At 44.0% G+C, this 10470-nt stretch overlaps 1 long non-coding RNA gene across 1 annotated transcript; it reads left to right on the top strand.

The window, feature by feature from the left end:
* The first annotated feature begins 8447 nt into the window (after nt 1-8447).
* Nucleotides 8448-9370, top strand: LOC134441496 (uncharacterized). Its single transcript, XR_010033170.1, has 3 exons — nt 8448-8579; nt 8946-9079; nt 9204-9370. It is a non-coding gene; the product is annotated as an uncharacterized LOC134441496 (long non-coding RNA).
* Nucleotides 9371-10470: the final 1100 nt, after the last annotated feature.

Raw genomic sequence — 10470 nt, 5'->3', positions numbered from 1 at the left:
TTGGCAGTTTGAGGAGGTCGAGAAGTACTTGGTACTTGTAGTCCTCGGTTAGATGTCTGTGTGGACCTAGCACACTGTCCAGTCCCTTCTTCATCATGATGAAGTCACTCTCCTTTCCAGTGCTAAACGGGATAAGCTTGGGCTTTGGAATGCCGTAGGAAGAGGCGATGGCCATTTCCAGGATGCTAGGAGCTGTTGGCCTCGGTGGAGGGACAGGTTGCCTGCGGGGTGCTGGCGCTGGCATCGTAGGCATGTGCGTAGCTGGCGGGAGTGATGGATAATGGGAGTAGTAACCTCCTGGTGGATATGGTGCAGGTGGATAGGCAGGGTACTGAAGGTAGGACTGAGGATTTGAATGCTGACTAGGCAGAGGTAAGTTACTCAGTTGGATAGGAGGTAGATGGCTAACGGGCTGTGCTGGTGGAGCCTGAGGCATAAAGGGCTGTGACGCAGACCGCGGTGGATGTCCATCCTGTCGATGAGGAGTATGAGGTGCAGAGTTGGGGTTTGAGATCCATCCATCATCCACGGGTACTTGTGCTGAGGCCTGGTGAACTGGCTGGCTAAGCATGGCTTGGTCTTGTGCACGTGGGTCCCCAGTCTGAGGCAGAAGGCTGGGCTGTCGTGACGGGGAACCACGCTGTGACACTGGCTGCTGTAGGGGCTCTTCGCCAGCTGCAGTAGTGTAGCGAGCGGGGCTGTGCACTGGTGATGACCGATGGCTGCCAGCAGGGCTGTCCAGGGTTAGCCTTGGCAAGCTGGTGTACTGTGGAGGATAGTGATGGTAAGATGGAGGATGGGATGGCTGATACGCTGGAGCACTCTGTGGATAGGGCAGGCGTTTGGCGCTGTCCATGACGAGCTGCAACTCCTGAAGCTGTTTGGTTAGGTCGTTGTAGCGTGCTTCCATGCGATGCCATTGCTCCTCTTCCCGTGTCCTCTGCATGGGTGGATCAGGCGTGATGAAGTCGGGAGGCGCTAGCTGGCTAGCTGATTGACTCACTGTAGCCTGATGGGGGTGTCGCTCAAAGGGATGCAGCTGTTTGGCTGGGAAACCGTGTTCGTAGTCCCCAAGATGCCGTGGGAGCTGTCTCACTCTCTGAGGACGGATCTGGATGTTGTCTTCTCTGTAATCACCTTGGGAGGTCGCCATAGCGCAGTGGGCGGAGCTATCCGGCTCGAAGGACCACTTGTGACGGACGTGTACGTTGATGGCTAGTCGCCCCCTCACTGACTATGTGCTCCGGTAAGAGAACCGCTGCGACTTTAGGTGATATTAAGAGATTTATTTATTCCAGGCAACGAAAGGTGTTCTTCATTGAACGGTTGCATACATATACAATGTATGGCTGATTAAAGGTATTTGTGTGCATTACAGAATGTAATAAGAGTGTGGTTTCTGCAAGATAAACATATACAGAAGGGAAGAATTAGAAACTATACAGCCAAATTCTACATAATACCCAAATATGCAAAACATACAGTTTCATAGTAATTAAGTAGTCAAATATACACATCAAGTTACATTACAATATACATAATAATATAATTGCACTTCAGTAACCTTAATATGGCAAGGAAAACGAATTACTGCAAGTGGCAAGTAATACAGTAATTATACAAGTGAGAACTAGGCACTTATAGGGTTAATACAGAGAAAATCAAGTGCAATACACTTAGTGACCACAAGGTGGCGCCTTAAGACCACAAATGGAAGAAGCGTTTTTTGCCGCCATAAAGTCTAGCAAGACGAGTGTCCACGTGAACAGCGCATGTCTCCATAGCACGACAATGCAACATTAGGAAGCGAAAATAATGCCTCAAACAGTCCATAGGTAGAAACTACTATCGAAGCACTTCCAAACCGGACTATTCATGTAACTTTTAACCAAGAAATGAGCATTTAGCAAGACATTTAAGAAATAGACATTTCCTCATTGGAATGAATGGAGCTCACGGTAAAACCAAAGTTACACGGTTACCGGACAAAACAGCATGTAACAAACATGACCGGATGAAATACAACATAAATACAAACAGAAACGATGTACTTACATTCTCATCAACGCACACGTACACACAAAATATTAAACATTTCAGCAATATGCTGGAGCAAAACGGCAAGTGTCTGCCAGCGATGCACGCTGAAAGTCAAGTCATGAATGCACGCAAGTGCATGGTACGTCACCAATGACGTCTCTGGCGTCACGACGCTGGCTCCAGCAGGGAGTTTTCCACATGTGCTATGGAATGTTGATGGATGCTGTATAATTGACCAATCATTTTAATATTATAATTGCTTGATATGGATATTATGTACGTGATAAATAAAATAGCTATTTAGTGCAAAAATAAGTGATACACATGTTTATGTACAGTGGTGTAGGCCTACAGTACATTTTGGCTGGTTTAGGAAATTGTTTGTGTATGTGAGTCCACCACTTTTCTTCAAACGCAACTTCAAACAAGTCTTTTTCTCTATGTAGAGACAGTGGGCGGACAGATGAAACAAAGCTTTGCAAGGTCAGACATACACAGAATAAGTATAGGGAGGAAGCTTTGACGTCAGGGTACCTACGCACAAGCACAAAGCACATTATGTAGGCCTACATGTTCTGTCCCTTTTCCAAATCATTAACCATTACAAGGTGTGTGTGTGTGTCTGTGTGTGTGTGTGTGTGTGTAAGCTTATTGGCAGTGTGTCTATTTGTGATTATATATGTGAGCGTGTGTGTATGTGCGTCAATTCGTCCACGTCTACCTGCGTGCGTACCTGTGTGCGTGCACGTTTGTGTGTGTGTGCATGTGTGTGTGCGGGTGTGTGTGTGTATGCGTGTGTGTGTGTGTGTGTGTGTGTGTGTGTGTGTGTGTGTGTGTGTGTGTGTGTGTGTGTGTGTGTGTGTGTGTGTGTGTGTGTGTGTGAGCGGGTGTGTATGTGTGTGCATTTGTGCGTGTGCGTGCGTGTAAGCATTCGTTTATATTTATAAACTTACAAACGTGGAATCATTACATGAGTCACCTTGCCTCATCTCCCAAAGACGACACTCAAAGCATCAGTGAAGGTGATTAGTGTTAATTCAACACTTCAGGACAGTAGGGCCAACAGTATGAGTGTTGAATTTGTTGAATTACCCACCTCTTACCTTTTCACAAGACACACCTGTCTTACTCATTTTAAATGAATTAATTAGGTATATAATTAGGTTGTAAATACCCTAGGTTACAAATAGCCAGTAATAAATGAAAAAGTAAAAATAATAATAATGATGATTTGAAGTGGAAGTCTATCACATCATATGGTTGTTTTCTTGACTGAAGGGCATATCACGATACTGCCCTCTTGCACCACGATACAGTATTGTGACATCTAGGTTACAAATGGTTAGTAATAAATGAAAAAAGTTGGGGAAAAATAATAATGATGATTTGAATTATGGAAGCCCAATCATATTATAGTTTTCTGTTAAAGTTTTCTGGACTTCTTGCACCAGGATATAGTATCATGACTCCGCATATCGTGATTTCTCGGTTCGATACAATATCGCTACAGCACTATAGTGTTTACCTGTACCTGCCCAAGACGATAACGATGCAAAACAAGCAGCCTCCACCTGAGAGACTCCAGCAGCCCAAGCTGTGCCTCTTCTCCCTGGGGACCGTCATGCAAAGCCATGCAGAGATCTGCAACTAGCCAAACTAAAAAGACACCCCGTCGCAATGCCGCCTTGTCCTACATGCGCGACTTGCAAACACAGTGTCACATTTCGGCGTCTGTGAAGCGATGAAGCATGTCGTCTTCCTGTGGCTGCACACTATAGTGCAGCGCTGTGCAGCAGGCGTAACAACCTATGCAACCCACGGCTGGCTCTCCCTCCCTCAGGTGCATTTCAGATGATGAACAACAACACAACACAGCACAAACAAGAGCTACACAAACAAGAGCATGTCTCTTTTGCATGACTACGTGCACATAAACATGAACATGTCTCTTTTTCATGAGGACGTGCTGACAACATGTGGCAGGTTACATGCTGTGTTCGCTTTTTGGTGTCTGAGGTGATATAAAACTGACAAAGCTGATCACCTGCCTGGGAACATGTATGCATTTATACATGTATTCATTTATCTGTTCCTGTCTGTATGATGCTGCTGTGTACGATCTTGATAATTCAGTGCTCTTTCACCGGGCTCTGTCGCCTTACTATCCAATTCTTCAATGACAACAAGGTCTTTCAAGACATCTTGAAATCTCGGCGTAAGGAAATCACAGCATCTAATGGAAACAGCTTGTTTGTGAAAAAAAACGTCCCCTAAGGGACAAGCCATGTTCTTGAGTGCCTCTGCTTGCATGCAGAGGTGGCTCATGGGACATTGAGTCACAGAAAGCAGAGGCATAATAATTGATGGTTGTTGTTGCTGTGGCACTGGAGTTCATCAGTTAGCACTTCCTCGAGGTACGCCGGTGCTTTATCAGTGCCAGCAGCTCATTGTGGACCGTGGTGGACGGTACTTTATCAGTACTTGTGCTCAATGTGTATACACAGTGCCTGTCAAAAGAGGGAGAGAGTCTCAGCTACTGTAGGAGAGAGAGAGAGAGAGAGAGAGAGAGAGAGAGAGAGAGAGAGAGAGAGAGAGAGAGAAAAAAGAAGAAGAAAAGTTGATTGTGTTAAGTGTGAACACAGTTCCCAGCAAGCAGGCAACAGTTCCAATAGTAGCATGTGAAGATTTTTTCCTTTTGTTTTTTGTCTCTCACGCCTCCCCAATACACAGGAATCCATAGAAAATGCATTACTCACCTCTCGCCACAGACGAAAGCTGCAATAAAGTTTAATGCCATGCGCTGATATGAGATGAAAAGATCACATTATGATTATCCAGCACAAAGCGTTATCTGTTATCAATGGAAAATGTGTTACAGTAAAGACCCCCCCAAAAAATCAATGTCCTCCTCCTACTCTCCCAGGCAGGCAGGCAGACAGAAAGGCAGGCAGACAGACAGGCAAGCAGGCAGGCAAGCTGTCCGCCACACAGATGTGTCTGCTCATGTGCATGACAAAGGCACGCCTCAAATTTCTGTGTCGGCTTTTGGGATATGGCAGCCAAAGCCCAATGACAACAAAAATTGGATTCCGTCATAAATATTTCATGAATCAAATTCACAGAATGTGTGATAGACGAATACATGTGGGCCAATGTAGGCCCTGGGGTGAAGTTTGGGTGTGTCAAATGTGTAATACACTGCGTGACGGAGCATTTATTTACTATTTGCAGACTATATTATACAAATGGCACTAAAATATGGGGCAATTAGAAGGCTAACAAACCCTGTTATGCCGCTTAAGCCTTTAGCTTTTTATGTTCACCATGCTTTTATTTTTGTAAACATGGAACTGCCCAAATAACCTTCAATTGCTTTACGTCTCCTTACCTTACCTTAGCTTGACTTTTTATTTCATTTAATTGCTTGCCTTGCCTTGCCTTGTTGCCTCTCCATATAGCAGAATGACACGTTAATGAACCTGAAGGACAAGAATGGGGCTGATGAACTGGCCCAACCCTTCCACTGCTTGGCTCATTCAGCACCAGCCTTTACGGCCTGGTGAATAGACACCGAGACATTAAGTGACAATGACTGCTGATACAATGTCGCTGAAACAGCAACATAATCTCTACCACTTGCCAGAAGTGTGGCATTAAAAGACTGAACAAATGGTCAGAACACAATGGGACTGCAGTGTTAAAACACCCTGGAAGACTCTCTCTGTGTCCTCCCAAAGACGTGTATAGTACTTGTAGTATAGTTGCTCAGTGGTTGGAGCTGACTTGCCCACTGCATTACAATGCAGTCTAGACTTGACATGGTTCAATTTGTGGACAATCGAGTCCAAACGTCAGCCCAGATTTGCATACTGTGCTACAATGTAGTCTAAACTTGGTTGGACATGGTTTAATTTGCTGGAAATCTTGTCCAAAACACAGGATACGACATGTACAATACTGCCCTACAAAGCTGCCCTACAAAGCAAGAGCGCAGTAACATTGCCCAGATCTGTGTAAAATGACTTTAAAATGACAAAGTTCACAGGTAGTTTTAGGTAGATTATTGACATGTGGCAGTTTCATTTTTTCGACAACAATGCAGTTACTGTGTTCTTGATTTGGAGGGCAGAACAGCCTACAACTACATGTGTAACTTGTTGGAGCTGCCTGATACTGTTCAAACTTAAAGGTGGGATAGGAGATGTTTTTCTGGCACATATTTTACCATATCATCTGAAAAACTCCTCATGACGCCATAGCACCCATTGAAATAGAGTGTTTGGAAAAAAAACGAAATCTTTTGGTCCAGTCTAGAGGGCGTAGTCAGAAGAAAACGGCAACCAATAGAAGTAATACTCATCATCACTTCTATTGGTTTCTGACACGTCCATCAACCGCCAGCACTCACCCCTCCTCCCTGCGCGTTCACCGACTCGTGAACTTGACCGACCCCGCCCCCATCATTCATGCACACGCGACAAGGCTCATCATCACTCGGCTAGTAGCAAGGTAACGAGAGTTAGCAGCAGGCTGAGCTACTTGAAAACTTTGGTGGCTTTTGCAGAGCTACAGGAAGAACTTTGGCTTTTGGAACACTGGACTAACCATGTCAGGATAACATACTCCCTTGGATTATAGTCATCGGACTCGCAGGACCAGACTCCAACACGGGCTGAAAATTTGAAATGGGACCTGACACTCTTGGACACAGATGTCGGCTACGGCAGCGGCTTCAAATACGCTTTGGTGACCATATTTCGAATCGAGAGGTGAGATAATATATTTGTCTGTATAATATTTTGTGAATTGGTTTAGGACACAGTGGTGTTTTTTTTAAGCAAGTATCCATTGAGAGGGGTCAGAGGATTAGCTCAAGCTCCAACATATCTAGCTGCTACCTTGCTTAACATAGCTGCTACCTCAATCGCTTTGTTTTTTTGTGTTTTTCCCCCCTGTGGCATTTATTCTGTGCACATGAACACGTTTTCAGAATTGCTATGTGTAACTCAGACGGTTACTCTTGTGTGTTTTGCTACTAGTTGTGCGAACGAGCCAGACAAACCAGCTGGGAGGAGGACGGATGCACCCCTTCTCCATCCGCGTTCAGTTGCTAAATACTGATTCACCACGTAGTAAGTAACCTACCATGTTTACGCACACATTACTTTGACCAGCAAAGCCCATGTCTTTCTAGTGGTTTAAAAATATATATCGTTTGCATGTTTTGCTTTGGTACGTCTCTGTTGTATGACTCTGGTAATAGTAGCAAGCACAAGCACAACCTGTTCGCCGATCCAGCATTGCAAAATAGATTGCCTTGGGTTTTCAAATGTTTACATGATTGTGGGTGTTATGTTGTTAACTCGCTGATGTCGTTTTTGAGAAGACGGTAGTTTTGCATTTGATAAATGCCACCTAATGACCATGACGGCTACACGGCAGATCTTTATTGTGATGGCTACACTGAATGATCACATGGAGATGCCGACACATTATTTGTTTTACCCTGGTTATATTGAAATGTTCTGCTTTGTCCATTCCAAGGTGTGGTGTTTTCCATAGCTGTTCCTTGCTCCTGTATCACAACATATCAAGGCTGCCAAGTAAATGAAGAATGAATCACCGCACACTGGTAGTTTATTTTATTCATGTGTGTGGGTGTAATTTCGTCCAGTTGCAGATACTACTATCCTTTTTGGAATGATCTGCCTTTGAAAAACAATGGTTCTATCTGACAAAAGCGAACAGATCCTGTAGTTGTAATTGATACACTAAATCAGTGTTTCTCAACCTTTTTTTAGGCGAGGCACCCTTTCAATTCATGAAAAATTTCAAGGCACCCCAAACCAACAAGCTTAGAATGTAACACATTTGGAGACACACAACCTAGTCGCACGACCTACGTTCAAAGTTGCAGCTGGGGTGACCAATATTTACTTTATTGTGCGTAAATGGCAGATCAAAGATTCCACTGACTAACATTAACTTATCAATTTTGAGAAATATGTTTTATGTTATATAATTTATTTATCAGCCACGTTTCCGCGGCACCCCTGAGGGGGCCCTACGGCACCCCAGGGTGCCCCGGCACCCCTGTTGAGAAACACTGCACTAAATTATGATATTCCTATGTGTGCGCGCGCACGCGCCAAGTTTTCAATTGAACACACTGGGACACTTTTCAGTCTTTGAGGTTGCTGGAATCAACACAGACTACCTCCATGCACCTTATCAGAACACTTTGCATGTTTTTTTGTATACTTGTCCCCTTTGTGTATTGCTGCTAATCTTTCTCTTTCTAGGTTCTGTTGGTTGCATGCAGATTGTGCCAGATGATTTATCTGTCTATGGTCTAAGCATGGGCTCTGTGCTAATATGCAATTTGTGCTCTTTTTTCCCTTCAACAGCAGACAGGGTCCTTCCACAACCACATACTTATGCCAGTAAAAGCCACAGCTTTTCTCCTCCAATCCAAGAAGCCTGGACTGCAGTCACCATCTCAACACACCAACCAAGAGAAAGGCGGATGGCTCAATTCAGTATGTAGTTCTGCAAATATTCTCAAAGGACTTCACAGCCCCCCATGGTGCTGAATGCATTTACATTTATTTGTGTAAGGTAAAAACAATGCTGATTACAGAACATAACTAGGGCCATGAATGAAATTTGAGGTAGCAGCCAGTCATCACCTGATGGTGAGAGGTGGTCCTAAGATCAGAGAGAAGCAGGTTGAAATCCCATCCTTACCTCTCCCTACCTACACCTCCATCCACAGCTGAAGTGCACTTGAGCAAGGCACACAAGTCCACTTAGGTCCTGGGACTGTAGCCAACACCCTGTAAGACCCTGCTGTGTAATTTGATGTAATGAAGCCCTAATATAGTCTAACACATTGCTTGTTACAGATATGGAAAATTGCACAATAAAAGTTCCAGGACATGAAGGCTGCATACTGTGAACGTCAACCTTCAGGGCACCGTCCTGCGCAGAAGACTTTCTACCCTAAGAGGGATGGCTGACCGCAGACACTCACAACCAGGTGAGCCCAGATAAAGGAGTTATTTTTGGTGTCCCTGCCCCAACAACCCAGGTTACTTACATTTAAAATGTCACTGGAGCTACTGTCAGATATGTGATTTCTAATTCTGTTTATCTTTTTACAGCACTTACGCCTCCAACCTCAGACTAGGCCCTTCACAGTTGCTGCACTTACCCACCTTCCCAGAGTTTTTGTGTGGTAATGACAACTGTAAATATAGTATGAAGTAATGTATCTAGTGTCATGTGTAATACATTGTTTAAATTGTCCATACATTTCAATGACAGTAAATATTGGTGGACACAATTTGAATCAGAAGATTATTTGACAGGTTGCATTTATTTTCTATGTATGAAAAAAACAATGGTAACAAGACAAACGTGGTTCCAAACCAAAAAGGTGAGATGTACAGATGAATGCTCCTACAGATAATGAAAAATAATAAAACTCTGCACACTGCCGGTTTGTGTGTTTTATACTGTACTCTGTATAAACCTTTTATATTGCTCTAGTGGAGCAGGGTAACCCTGGCTAATCCTGGGTATTGTACTGTGTATTACAACGTCAGCCCTGTTCAAGTGCCCCATACTGTCTGTAGGCTGCATGCCTGAAGAGACCGTTTCTCTCACCTGGTCCTACATCAGCCCAAAGTCTTATCAAAACTGAGAACACCACAGCATTTCCTTTCAATGTTCATGGGCATCTCCTTACAGATTGCGCAGAGGCGCCAGGTTGGTTGTGCTACTGGGCTGTGACTGAGGACCAGATGTCATGTGCCAGGTCGAACATCAAACTGGGGTCACGGGTCAGGGCACGCTGCAGTAACCGATGGGATTGCTTCAAATTCAATGATTGAATCAAGGCCTGCAAAGCAATAAATACATTTTATGTAGTGCATTTTCTATTTGATGATGGGGACTAAATAACTCTATTGACAATAAGACCAATATGGACATAAGCAATCATTATTGTGTATATAAATAAAGATGTGCCAATTATATGCATACAACGTTTTCAGTCAATTTCTTACAAACTGGTGTTGTGCCAGTGGTTACACAGATGTATGAAGTAGATGGGCTTTTATGGATGTACTTGAACTACCACTGGTGTTGTGTACCTACAACCATAATATCACACTACTACTCATAGGAGTAGAAATATTGTAATGGTTATCACAACAGGTGTACTCGTGTAGCCTACTCGTGTTGCGATATAGAGTACATCCGTTGTGATAACATCCATTACAATACTTACACATCTGGAAGAATACAGCAGGACACAATGTTATTGAGGGATGAATGTACATACAGTTAGCAGGGCGTCAATTCTGTTGGAGTCTCCCTAATCAATACCCCCGACCTCTGCTGCGTCCATCTTCCTCCTCCTCCATC

This window comes from Engraulis encrasicolus, chromosome 24 (genome assembly GCF_034702125.1).
Source record: "Engraulis encrasicolus isolate BLACKSEA-1 chromosome 24, IST_EnEncr_1.0, whole genome shotgun sequence".
Classification (NCBI taxonomy): domain Eukaryota; kingdom Metazoa; phylum Chordata; class Actinopteri; order Clupeiformes; family Engraulidae; genus Engraulis; species Engraulis encrasicolus.
This window is presented reverse-complemented; position numbering and strand designations above follow the sequence as displayed.